Source organism: Canis lupus, chromosome 19 (assembly GCF_003254725.2).
Source record: "Canis lupus dingo isolate Sandy chromosome 19, ASM325472v2, whole genome shotgun sequence".
In the NCBI taxonomy this organism is placed as follows: Eukaryota; Metazoa; Chordata; class Mammalia; order Carnivora; family Canidae; genus Canis; species Canis lupus.
Genome location: NC_064261.1, coordinates 13177760 through 13190563, shown reverse-complemented (window position 1 = coordinate 13190563; position 12804 = coordinate 13177760). Strand labels below are relative to the sequence as shown.

General features: G+C 45.4%; 2 protein-coding genes across 38 annotated transcripts in view; one reads left to right on the top strand and one right to left on the bottom strand.

Annotated features, from left to right (window-relative positions):
- Positions 1-3722, bottom strand: part of MFSD8 (major facilitator superfamily domain containing 8) — a 127362-nt gene extending 123640 nt beyond the window's left edge. For 8 of the 10 annotated variants that reach the window (XM_049097270.1, XM_049097269.1, XM_049097271.1 and 5 more), the window contains exon 1: positions 3038-3384. The gene's annotated coding sequence lies outside the window, so the exon portion shown is untranslated. Of the gene's footprint in view, positions 1-3037; positions 3385-3586 lie in introns of those variants that run through there. The other 2 variants (XM_049097272.1, XM_025420571.3) reach the window with 2 other exon arrangements.
- LARP1B (La ribonucleoprotein 1B) overlaps positions 3586-12804 on the top strand; it is a 130042-nt gene continuing 120823 nt past the window's right edge. For 10 of the 28 annotated variants that reach the window (XR_003125439.3, XM_035702231.2, XM_025420589.3 and 7 more), the window contains exon 1: positions 4260-4461. The gene's annotated coding sequence lies outside the window, so the exon portion shown is untranslated. Of the gene's footprint in view, positions 3717-4234; positions 4462-4668; positions 4818-12804 lie in introns of those variants that run through there. The other 18 variants (XM_049097263.1, XM_049097261.1, XM_049097259.1 and 15 more) reach the window with 12 other exon arrangements.

The following is a 12804-nucleotide window of genomic DNA, read 5'->3' as shown; positions in this document are numbered from 1 at the left end:
GATCCCTGGGTGGCGCAGCGGTTTAGCGCCTGCCTTTGGCCCAGGGCGCGATCCTGGAGACCCGGGATCGAATCCACATCAGGCTCCCGGTGCATGGAGCCTGCTTCTCCCTCTGCCTATGTCTCCGCCTCTCTCTCTCTGTGTGACTATCATAAATTAAAAAAAAACAAAAAACCATAATGGAGTTTCAGCAATGGCAAATTAGGTTGGTCAAGGTCCCATCAAAAATGAGATGGGGGCACCTGGCTGGCTGTTGGTGGAGTGTGCGACTCTTGATCTTGAGGTTGTAGGTTTGAGTCTCACATTGGGTGTATAGATTACTTAAAAATAAAATCTTAAAATCAGAGGAAAAGCTTCAACTGCATAATCCGAATAGAGTTATTGGAAGGGTGACTTACAGAGGTGCAGCCCGAGTCAGGGAAACCAACAGGCCATAATATAGTATCCTAAGGACTAGCAGTTATTATTAGGCCTGAAGGGACAAAGGTAAGAATTGGAGAGGTTAACTGAATATCTGCAGTTAATCTTGGGTGAATATGAAATTCACAAGCTTGGGGAACATAGACTATGACCTCATTACCTTCTGGCCTCCTATCTCTTGTAGATTACTTCCTACTGCCTGAACCCATTGAAATATCAAGGACTGTGAGGGGATCCTTTGGTGCAATCTGGACAGGTCAGCCCTGCCTGGCACAAGAGCAGGAAAAGGGTGGAAAGGCAAATAGAAGATAAAGGTGACCTTGTTTCCAAGAGGCAGTTATGTGGAAATAGTTATTAATATGTGTTTAAAAGAGGGGCAACAGGGGATCTGATTGGCTCAGTGGTTGAGCATCTGCCTTTGGTTCAGGTTGTGATCCTGGGGCTCTGGGATCGAGTTCCGAATCTGGCTCCCAACGGGGGGCCTGCTTCTCCCTCTGTCTGTGTCTCTGCCACTCTCCCACTATGTCTCTCATGAATAAATAAATAAAATCTTTGGGACACGTGGGTGGCTCAGTGGTTGAGCGTCTGCGCTTGGCTCAGGGCGTGATCAGGGAGCCTGATTCTCACTCTGCCTGTGTCTCTGCCTCTCTCTCTCTCTCTGTGTGTCTCTCATGAATAAATAAATATTAAAAAATAAATAAAATATTTAAAAAAGGGGGCAACAAATTGCCAATTCCCTTACTGACATTAGTGGCACTGCACTATGGTGATGATCACCATATGCTAACTGTTGAATTTTTTTTTAAATTTATTTATTTGAGAAAGAGAGACTAAGAGGGAGAAGTAGACTCCCCGCTGAGCAGAGAGCCTGATGTAGGGCTCAATCCCAGGATTATGACCTGAGCGGAAGGCAGATGCTTAACCATCTGAGGCACCCAGGCATCCCAAACTACTGAATTCTTTAGAGACCTTCTGAGTACACATTTGCCCTCCAGTTCTTCTTTTCCTATAAGCACAACCTATTTCCAAGAAACTCCTGTATTTCTTCAATAAAGCATCTTTACAGTTCTTCACTTCAAAACAAAACAAAACAGCAACAAACGAAACCACCGACCATGGTTAGGTAGCCCATATGAATCTAACTTTGGAAAACCATTCCATCCATAACCTTTCCTTCAAGAGAATCAGTCTTTAATTCATCCGTATTTAAATAGATGGTAAAATAGAAGATGTTCTCTGAGTCACAACCAGCGCGAATTTGTTGCTGAGCTTTTGTAAATGGAACAAGCATTACCTGGCAGGACTCCAAAAGGCTGATTTTAACCTGAAGGGCAGCGAGTTTATAGTTAACAAAACAAAGCTTTACCAATAACGGAGCTAGTAAAGATGATGCCTCCTTGGGAGTAAAGGTAAGGACAGGGCTTCTTTAACTGGTCCTGGGTTCTGAAGGTTGCTTAGGGTCAGATAAATTGGAAACCAGTGATACGGGAAAACAAGAAAGGCCTTATTATAATTGTTGTAATGTATGAATAGGTTGCTAACCTTAGGGAAATTAAAAAAATATATATATCCCTAGGGACCTAGGGATCCCTGGGTGGCTCAGTGGTTTGGCGTCTGCTTTCCGCTCAGGGCATGATCCTGGAGTCTTGGGATCAAGTCCTGTGCTGGGCTCCCTGCATGGAGCCTGCTTCTCCCTCTGCCTGTGTCTCTGCTTCTCTCTCTCTGTATCTCTCATGAATAAATAAAATCTTTAAAAAAAAAAAAGGAAATACTTATCCCCAAGTGGGAACACGGTAAAAAAAAAAAAAATGCCTAGTACAACTTTTGAGTAAATGAAAACCATCTCGAGTTTGAAGAGAGAGACCCCTGAGACAAGAGTCCTGTACAAGCTTACTGCCTCGTTAGGCAGCTCTAGAGGAAGCCAGAAGGGACCCCTGGCCAGGTGCATACAAACGCATACAGATTTTTTTTTTTTTTGTGGCGGGGGTGGGGTGGGGGGGTGTCCCTTTGGTGAAAAAATTTTCACGGGGTCAAACCTCTTTTCTGAGACCTTGCACAGCGACATCAACATTTACTAAGTCACAAATCCGTGCCTATGAAACCAATGTTCACTCACTCAATTTCAGTGCCAGGTAGAAAGCTCTTAGTGGAGTTCATCAGAACATAGTTGTACCTTTTATTTATTTAAACAATTTTTTAAAAGATTTAATTTATTTATTCATGAGAGACTGAGAGGCACAGGCTGAGGGAGAAGCAGGCTCCACACAGGAAGCCCGACGCAGGCCTCGACCCCGGGTCTCCAGGGTCACGCCCTGGGCCAGAGGCGGCGCTAAACCGCTGGGCCACCGGGAGCTGCCCAGGTTCTACCTGTTAAACGTATATCCATTCCAGGAAAAAGAAAAAAAAAATTAGGAAACATGGTTAATTTGTAAACAAGTGTTATCTCTACAAATTAAGGGGGCGGGTCACAACAACAACAGCAACACAAAGTCGGCGAAATATTAACCAGCTGTGTTGCTCAGGAACACTTTAAAAAAACCTCTCGGTTCGAGGGTGGAAATGAGGGCGGGAAGTGCACTAAGCCGATCGCCCGGGCAAAGGTCTCACAAACAGTTACCTGCAGATTACACAACTTCCATCCTGGACGTGGCTCGGGATCACCGGTGATCGCGGTGCCCACCCTCCCAAATCTCGGGGTGGGGGGACTTTTTCACCGGGCGACAGAAGGACGGAACGGCGCGGTCAGGGGCCCGGCCTGGGTCGCGGGCAGAGGCCGCCGCGACCCGGGGTCCACCTGCCCCGCGCCGCCCGGGCCACGTGCGTAGGCCGCCCCGGCCCGCGCGCCGCGAGTCACAGAGGCCCGGTGCGCGCCCCGCCCCTGCTCCCGCAGTCCCGGCGGCGGGGGCCCGCGAGCGGCCGACTCGGCCAGCTCGCCCTCCCTCCCCACCCTCGGCGGGCCGCGCCCTCAGGCCGGGCGGCACCCGGGCGGGCTCGTCAGTCAGGCAGCGCGGGCGGCGGCCTGGCGACGGCGGGAGCCGGGGAGCGGCCACGTCACGCCGCCCGGGAGGCCCCGCCCCGCCCCGCCCCGCCCCGCCCCCACGGCCTCGCCCCGCCCACCGGGCCCGCCCCTTCCCCGCCCCCCGCCTCCACCCCCGGGAGCAGTTACCGGCTGTGCGGGCACGCGCCCGCTGCGCTCCGCTAGAGGTCTCCCGGCCCCTGCTCGCCTGCCTCGCCTGCCTCGCCTGCCTCGCCTGCCTCGCCTCGCCTCGCCTCGCCTGCGCCGCTGCCTGCGCCAGGTGAGGGCTCGCGGCTCCCGGCTGCGGCGCCCGGCGCTTGCTGTCTGGCTCGGAGCGTGAGCCTGCGAGGCGGGCTGGGCGGCGGGCGGTTAGCGCTCCGTTCCACGCGGGGAGGGGCGGCGCGCCGGGCGCTGCACGGCGGTGGCGGCGGCGGCGGCGGCGGCGGCCGGGCTTTTGGGTTCTGTGCCCCAGGCCGGAGCCGGTCGCTTCCCCGGCGGAGAGACGGGCAGTCGGGCTCCCTGGCCGCGGGCCCCCCCTGGCTGGGGCGGCTGGGGCCAGGGGACCATGTCGGCGGTGCCCGCCGCTCGGCCCCGGGAGGAGCCCCCCGCGGTGGCCGCCGAGAAGGAGTCGCTGTTGGTAACGGCGCCCGGACGCGAGGGCGAGGAGGCCGCGACAGCCATCAGCGCGGGGGCGCGGGGAGAGCCGTCGCCGGCGCTGGTGCTGGGGCGCAGCGTGCCGCAGGCGGCCGTGCCCGTGCGACCCCTGGCTTTGCACCTGGCGCGCAAGGCGCGCGGCGCCGGGGGCCCCTCGGGCGGGGGAGCCCCGCCACCCTTCCCGAGGGCCCCGCGGGCGGAGGACGCCCTGGAGGAGGAGGCGGCGGCCGGCCGGGAGGAAAAGCTGCAGCCGCCGCCGCCGCCGCCGCCGCCGCCGCCTAAAGAGAACCCCTGGACCAAAAAGCCTCCCCAGCACCTGTCCCCTGCCGGGACGGGGCCGCCGCCGTGCCCCCTGGAAACCCTGGAGGCAGGTCTGTGGTTTTGGGCGGCGGGCGCTGGGAGGGTGTGTGCAGGGGGGATTTCTCGCGGCTGCAGAGGCGGTCGTGGGGCTGGGGGAGGGGCGGGCCGCCTCTCCCTGTCACTCGGAGGTGTTCTGTTCCAAGGTGTCATTCACGCTGCCTATTTACATAAATGGACATCTGGGAAGGGAGCGGCAGGAAGAGGTGGGACCTCGGGTTCTCCTTGACGGGTGGGGGCACTGCGGGAGGTTCGCAGCCGCGGCGCGGGGCTGGCGCGGCCTCCCTCGAGGTCTGCTCCCCCCGCCTCCCCCTGCCTCCCCGCCTCCCCTCCCCCCAGCGGCATAGTGACCCGGGAGAGCCGACTTCAGGTAGATGGTGCAGTTGGTCCTATGGGAAAGTTTTCGTGGACTTGTAGGAAAAAAAAGGGGGTGGGGGTGGGGTGGGGTGGGGGGGTGGGCGAAGCGAGTCGGAGCAAGGGGATTGAGAAGTGGAAGTGAGATTGTGATTTTTTTTGTGGTGGTGGTGGTGGTGGTGGTGAAATCACTGGTAAGCTGAAACCCTCCGTTTTTGAAACAAGAGATCGTTCATAGTAATGCTGCTGACAAAATGCTCGGAATCATGATTGTGGCGGAAAATAGGTCGGACCGAGGATAGTGGACGCGGGAGGCGGGTCGCGCGCTAGGTAGAGGGCAGTCCCCGCCCTCCTAGGGGAGAGGACCGCGCGGTGCGGCCCCGGGTGCTTCCATCTCGGTCGTAGTTTTAATGTTTGAGTTTAATGAACGTGCTAAACAACGCAAAAGGCAGTTGTCTCCTAGTTTCATTTTCTAAATTAAGTTTTAGTAAGTTCATTGAACTTTGTTTTTTTTAAGATTTTATTTATTTATTCATGAGTGACCCACAGAGAGAGGGGGGGGGGGGCAGAGACACAGGCAGAGGGAGGAGCAGGCTCCGCGCAGGGAGCCCCAGGCAGGACTAGATCCAGGGTCCTCAGGATCACGCCCTGGGCCGAAGGCAGGTGCTAAACCGCTGAGCCACCCGGGCTGCCCGGTGTCCAATTCTTGATCTGAGCTCGGGTCTTGATCGCACAGTCGTCAGTGTGAACCAAGCATTGGGCACCACGCTGGGCATGGAGCCTACTTAAAAAAAATAAATAAATAAAATGTAATATGTGCACAGTTAATTAATATTACTAACTACTAGCTAACACGTAGAACATGCTATGTATCCAGCACACTTTTTTTTTTAAAGATTTTATTTATTTATTCATGAGAGACACACAGAGAGAGAGGCAGAGACACAGGCAGAGGGAGAAGCAGGCTCCGTTTTACATTTATTCTTTACAATCATCCGTATGGGATAGAAACCATTTTAAATGGGACTCAAAGCCAGGCAGTCTGGTTCCAGGCTGTGTGCTTACCTACTGTGCGGTACTCACTTTCACTCACCGGGTCTCCAGGATCATACCCCTGGGCCAAAAGCAGGCTTAACCGCTGAGCCACCCAGGCATCCCTTTAACTTTTTTCCCCTAATATTTATTTATTGATGAGAGACACAGAAAGAGGCAGAGACACAGGCAGAGGGAGAATTAGGCTCCACGCAGGAAACCCGATGTGGGACTCGATCCCGGGCGTCCAGGACCACGCCGTGGGCTGAAGGCAGGCACTTAACCGCTACCCCAGCCAGGCGTCCCTTGAACTTTTTATATAGAAATTATAACTATTGCAAATCTTCACTTTTTTTCTTAAAGGTTAATAAAATGGGGAAAATGAGCATGTGTACAGGTTTACGAGGATCAAGTGAATTAAAGGATGTGGTATAACTGTAGAGGGATTGCTATAAATACATTATTTGCAGGTATATTAACATTTCTTAAGAGGAACTCCAGTAGAGTGAGAAGTGTTGATTTCTTTGGCTTTGACATGGTAATACTTACTCATCATTCATGATAAATTTTGGCACTTGCAGAAAAAACTGCCTAGAAATTTGCTCTCAATATAATGGCCATTCTCTTCTAGCTATAAAGATCTGTTTTTTTTTTTTTAATCTGTTTACTACTATCACTAACTCAAGCAAACGAAAATCATAAAGCATTATCTCCATTAATTTAGCAAAGAGAAAGCCCTAATGAATGTTAATGGGCTGTCCAAGCTCCCTACTTTTAGACTTACGCACAATTATAATTTATATTCAGTGAACTACCCCAAAAATGAACTGTCTTTTGAATGTAAAGTTAATTTGACAGGTTTTAAAACTTTCAAGGTAAGACTCAGGAATTCTAATTGGAAATGTCCTTTTGAAAAGTAACAGTTCAAGTAACCTCAGGTGCCTTCATTGGGGATCTTAGTCTTTGATGGAGGTTAAGAACAAGGTGATATTTCAGTTATATGTGGCTCAGGGGAATTTCAGTTTTGTTGATGTTTCATTGTAGGTAGTTTCTTTTTCTTCCTTTCTTTCTTTCAAGATTTTATTTTTATTCATGAGAGACACACAGAGAGAGAGGCAGAAACATAGGCAGAGGGAGAAGCAGGTTCCCGGCAAGGAGCCCGATGTGGGACCCAATCCTGGACCCTGGGATCACGCCCTGAACGGAAGGCAGACGCTCAACCACTGAGCCACCCATGCGTCCCTAGGCAGTTCTTTCTATTCTTGGAATCCATTCTGTGCTTTACAGGCATACCATTTTTCACTACTTGGAGTTGAGTAGTAACTTTATAAACTCTCCCCAATGCCGGCTGTTCTACCACAACTTCTATTTGTAGTTGAGTAATTTAGAGATTATGGTCTAGAAATGCACTGTTTTGAGAGACTTGGGTTCTAGTGCAGATATTGTTACCAACTAGCTAGTTGACTTCTGGCAATTTGTCTGAGCCCTGTAAATGAATGAAATGGGTGTATTCATTTCTTCTAGTTAATAACATAGTGTCATCCATAACCCCCCCACCTCCCCCCTTGGCTTCCTATTCTCCTAAGCAAATTTGCAACAATGAAATAGCAGAGGACCTTTAAGGTTCAGAGTAGGTACAAAATAGCAATAATCTGTTAGTAAAGGGCCTATGTAATTTATCCGACAAACCAGGATATTGTAGAGGCAAAGAGAAGGATATTATGTTGGAATAATAGACTTAAACCATGCTTGTCCTGGCCAAACCTGGATTTACTGTCACTCTCTTAAAGATACATAGGGATTCCATTCACATAATTTTATTACAAACAAAATAAAAGTTTATTATCAGAGATAGAAACATAGGACATGAAGGGGATTATTTCAGGACAGATAATCATGAATTTTCCCTGTTAGAAACTACAGTTCTGATTGAACTGCAAGCGAATTGTTTTTGCTTCTTTCAGCCCTTGTGAGACACCTTATTCCACTTGTAGGATCGTTTTGGCTTATGTATAGCTCTTCCTCTTAAACTAGATAAGGCCTTCTTTTCAACCGGAGCCTGGCTTATCCAGGAGGCCTAGAACAGTGTCACAACAGTGTTGAATTCAGTCAAGAGACCAGAAAGGATTGTCCTGCTGTCTGTCCTGTCCTTGTTTAAAGTAGTTCAATTGTTTTGTTGGAGACCTGCATTAAAATCACAATATGCAATTTTGTGTTTTTATTTTTTTTAAAAGATTTTTATTTAGTCATGAGAGACACAGAGAAGCAGAGACATAGGCAGAAGGAGAAGCAAGCTCCCTCTGATGTGGGACTTGATCCTGGATCCTGGGATCACACCCTGAGCCAAAAAGTTGCTCAACCACTGAGCCACACAGGTGCCCCACAATATGGGATTTATTGATTTTTTTACCAGTAGTTATGGCTGCATTCAGCATATCAAAATTCAGCTGTCTAATATAATTTCAGCATTTTTACTCCGTGAAGACATTCTATACACCGATTTTTTCCCATGTTTTTCATCCTTGATCTTCTCTGACCTCCTCAGCTCTTGTCTTTTCTTTTTTTTTTTCGACTTTTTCTTAAAGTCTGCTTCCCAGAAACCACAAATAAGCTTTATTATTACCCTAAAAACATTTTAAATAAGTTATGTAAATGATACATAAATACATTCTCCTTGTAAAAACAGAACTATAGATGTCTTCAAGAAAAGTGATAATCAGGGACCCCTGGGTGGCTCAGCAGTTGAGTGCCTGCCTCTGGCGCAGGGCATGCTCCTGGAGTCCTGGGATCGAGTCCCACATCGGGCTCCCTGAATGGGGCCTGCTTCTCTCTCTGCCTATGTCTCTGCCTCTCTCTCTCTGTCTCTCATGAATAAATAAATAAAATCTTAAAGAAAAGAGATAAGTGGTGCTACTTGTTTACTGAATATATATTTCAGACCTTTCTATATAGTTACTTTCAAACATAGTGTATTGCAAATGTGTTTAGAACTTAATATCATCCTCCATTTTTTCATTTAAAGTTGATTGAAAGTTAATTGACCCTATTGTTTTTTTCTCTTTACAATAACTGAGTTTGGGGACCCCTGACTGGCTCAGGTGGTAGATCTTGAGGTAGTGAGTTCAAGCCCCTCACCAAGCATGGAACCTACTTTAAAAATTACATACCTCTTGTGGATATGTCGGACTTTCTCTAGGATAGATGATGAAAATTGGAATTGTTAGGTTATAGGGTATTACTTGACAATTTGCTCTCTAAAGTGACTGTACAAGTTGATTCTCTCACTTTTAGAGTAATAAGAAGTAGTTTTTTTAAAAGCACTCACTGTAGCAAAATGGCATTTTACTATATTTCTCCCTTAAATATAAAATTATGTGAAATATTGGTAATTATCAGTACATTTGCTTAATTAAAACTTTGCTAAAGATTATAGTTATGAAAATTAAAGTAAAATTGTCCCTGTGTCGTTGCACACCCCCCCCCCCAACTATTTAAATATCCTACACATTGGTTTAAGAGAATACTTAAATTGGGAGGGAACCTGTAATGTGTCCCGTCTTACCCTAGTTTTCTAGCCTTTTGCTTCTTTTTGTTTATGTACCCTTCTGTGTACTCTTTGTTTTGGATTAAATGCCTTATGTTTTCTTGCCTGTTAAGGTTTTGCTCATCATCATTCCCTTTGTTTTAATTCTGTTTATCCTTGAAAAACAAATTCAAATGCTGACTCCTTTATGTAGTCTTCTTGACCTCTCTAAGCTGCTCTCCCTTAATATTCCATATCTCTCACAGAAATTATCCTTCAGTGTCTTGTACTGGGATTACATATTCTCATTTTTTATCTCTTCTTCCAGTTTGTAATGTTCTTTGAGGCAAAAGCTGTCTTCTTGTTTGTATATTGTCCACAGCAATGGCTTTCATTTAAATGGTACTCAATTTGTGGACTTTATTAATTTGATAAAAAAAATCTGGCTTTAAAAAAATTATAACCAAATGTCATCTTGCTGTAACAGACATCTTATGGTGTTAGACATAGAGTCAGTCTTTAAAGAGAAGAGATTATACTAGTGACTCTCAAATTTTAATGCATTTAGGAATCCACTTTGGTTTTTTTTTTTTTTTTTTTTTTTTTAAGATTTTATTTATTCATGAGAGAGACAGGGAGAGAGGCAGAGAGAGGCTGAGAGGTGGAACTCGATCCTGGGCTGGGATGCCGGGCTGGGACTCCGGAATCATGGCCTAAGCCAAGGCAGATGCTCAACCGCTGAGCCACCCAGGCGTCCCTCCACTTTGGGTCTTGTTCAAATGCAGATCTGATTCTGTAGGACTTGATATTCTGTATTTTTAGTAAGTTCATAGATGATGTCAGTGATCCTGATTGACGTATCACAGTTTGAATAACGAGGGATTTTGATCCTAACTGTGCACAATAAATCACTGTTAACAATTGAAGATGTTGCATCTACCTGACTAGATAATAGTGTTGCAGTTATTGGTTCCTGTGTCTAAGACCTTAAAATGGATAGTTTTCCATATCAGTTGAGGTTTACAGGTTATAGCTTATAGATTCCCAGAGTTAAAGAATAACGATTTAAAGATACTGGAATATTACTCAAAAAGTTGCACTAGTCTAGTGTCTCACTAGTGCTATTTGAAAAATAGAAATATGAAGATCACGTACTGTTCATGTATACTTAGGTATATGTTTGAAGCCATTAGCAGTTTAAATTTATTTCTTAGGTTTTACCTATTTGGAAAACAATGTATGCATAATATATTTTAATTTTAACTTTTTAATTTTCTAGACTGGCTTGCGTTTTCAGTCTTAGGTTTTCTCTATAAATATCCAGGTCAATTTCCTCCATTTTAGTTGAAACATGGGAAACTCTTAGTTAAAATTACCATTCTTAGGCTTGTTTTACCGGTCCTATTTTTGTAAACTATTTTTTAAAACCTGATGGGCTTCTTTCATTTTATACAGACATCTTTGTACTTTGTCTTGCTTCCCAGGTAATTTCCCAGAAATAGAATTGCATTATTAAAAGTTATATGTTATTTTAAATGACAGATTATCCTGGGAAGAGTATGCTATTTTACACTTTTAACGACAGCATGAGAGAAATGTCCATTTCCTCCTCCTCCTTCTTTTTTTTTTTTTTTTAAGATTTTATTTGACAGAGTTAGAGCAAGCACAAGCAGGGGGAGGGGCAGAAGGAGAAGGCTCCCCACTGGGCTAGATTTTCCAGGACACTGGAATCAAGACCTGAGCCAAAGGAAGACACTTAACCCACTGAGCCATCCAAGTTGCCCTGAGAAACGTCCATTTCTTTGTAGACTGGCCAATACTTAGCATTCTCTTTTGTCAATATAATAGGTAAAAAGTATTTTGTTTTAGTTTACATTTCTTTACTAGTGCAATTGAATGCCATTTTATGTTTGGCCATTTGTATTTTTTTCTTTTAAAGATTTTATTTAGGGACGCCTGGGTGGCTCAGCAGTTAAGCATCTGCCTTTGGCCCAGGGCGTGATCCTGGAGTCCAGGGATCAAGTCCCACGTTGGGCTCCATGTGTGGAGCCTGCTTCTCCCTCTGCCAGTGTCTCTGTCTCTCTCTCTCTCTGTCTCTCATGAATAAATAAAATACTTTAAAAAATATTTATTCATGAGAGACACAGAGAGGCAGAGATATAGGCAGGAGGAGAAGCAGCTTCCCCAAAGGGAGCCTGATGCGGAACTGGATCCCAGAACCCCGGGTTATGACCCGAGCCAAAGGCAGATGCTCAACCACTGGACCACCCAGGTGCCCCATTTGTATTTTTTTAAATTATGGTATTTTGAGTATAGTTGACATACTAATGCTATGTTAGTTTCAGGGTGTACAGCTTAGTGATTTTTTACAGGACATAAATTGAGGGATTAAAATTTAAAGAAAACTTAAAGATTTTGAGTCCAAAATAATTTGTAGAAATCAAAATCTCATTTTAAAATTTCTAAATGTGCAAAGAAATAAGTATTCCTTCCCAACTTATTTATTATCTTTTAGCTGGATGTTATAATCCATGTCTGAGTAGAATATGGAACCATATTGGTTTTTAAATCAAGAGGTTAATTTTCTATCATGTTCAAGTATCTTTAAAAATTTTGTTAGTAACTTAATTGTGTCGTTTAGTAACAAAGTTAAAAAGTTGATTTTTATGTGGTCAGAATAATTTTTTATCTTTAGTTTCTGACCTTAATTTTGTGATTGTTAATGTCTAATTGATTTGTAATAAAGCTAAATAAAATCTGCTTGTGTGCCCTCTCCCTTATTACTTAACATTACATCAAATATTTTGTATAAGGCTTATTTTGTAACTACCAGATACTTAATTTACTTGACTTAGCAGTATTTTGGGACATGTTTTCCACCTTGTTGAAGGGAAAGTCCCATAAATGTCCTATATTGTATGATTTTCATAAAAGGTAAATAGTATATGTAGAACATAATTCATTCAAATTCTAGATAATGTTCAGGCAAATACTGTTCTCTATTAAATTAGATTTTTTCCTGTCCCCATTTTATGCCCTATTTACCCATATTCTTGTATTTAATTTTTCTTAATGAAATGTTTATCCTTATGCACGTTTACACATGTGCATACACTTACACATATATAGGTGTACTTTAAGTATAAAGAAAAATGAAAGAAATATTTGGGTACTTGTTATCCTGGTTTAGGAATAGAATTACTGTAATACTCCAGATCCTTGTATGTCCATCCCTGGTAACATCTTAATCCTCCATCCTTCTTCCTTTGATAAGTATTCTTTTTAAAAATCTGCTTTTGATTTTTTTTAATTTAATTTATTTATGATAGTCACAGAGAGAGAGAGAGAGAGAGGCAGAGACACAGGCAGAGGGAGAAGCAGGCTCCATGCACCGGGAGCCTGACGTGGGATTCGATCCCGGGTCTCCAGGATCGCGCCCTGGGCCAAA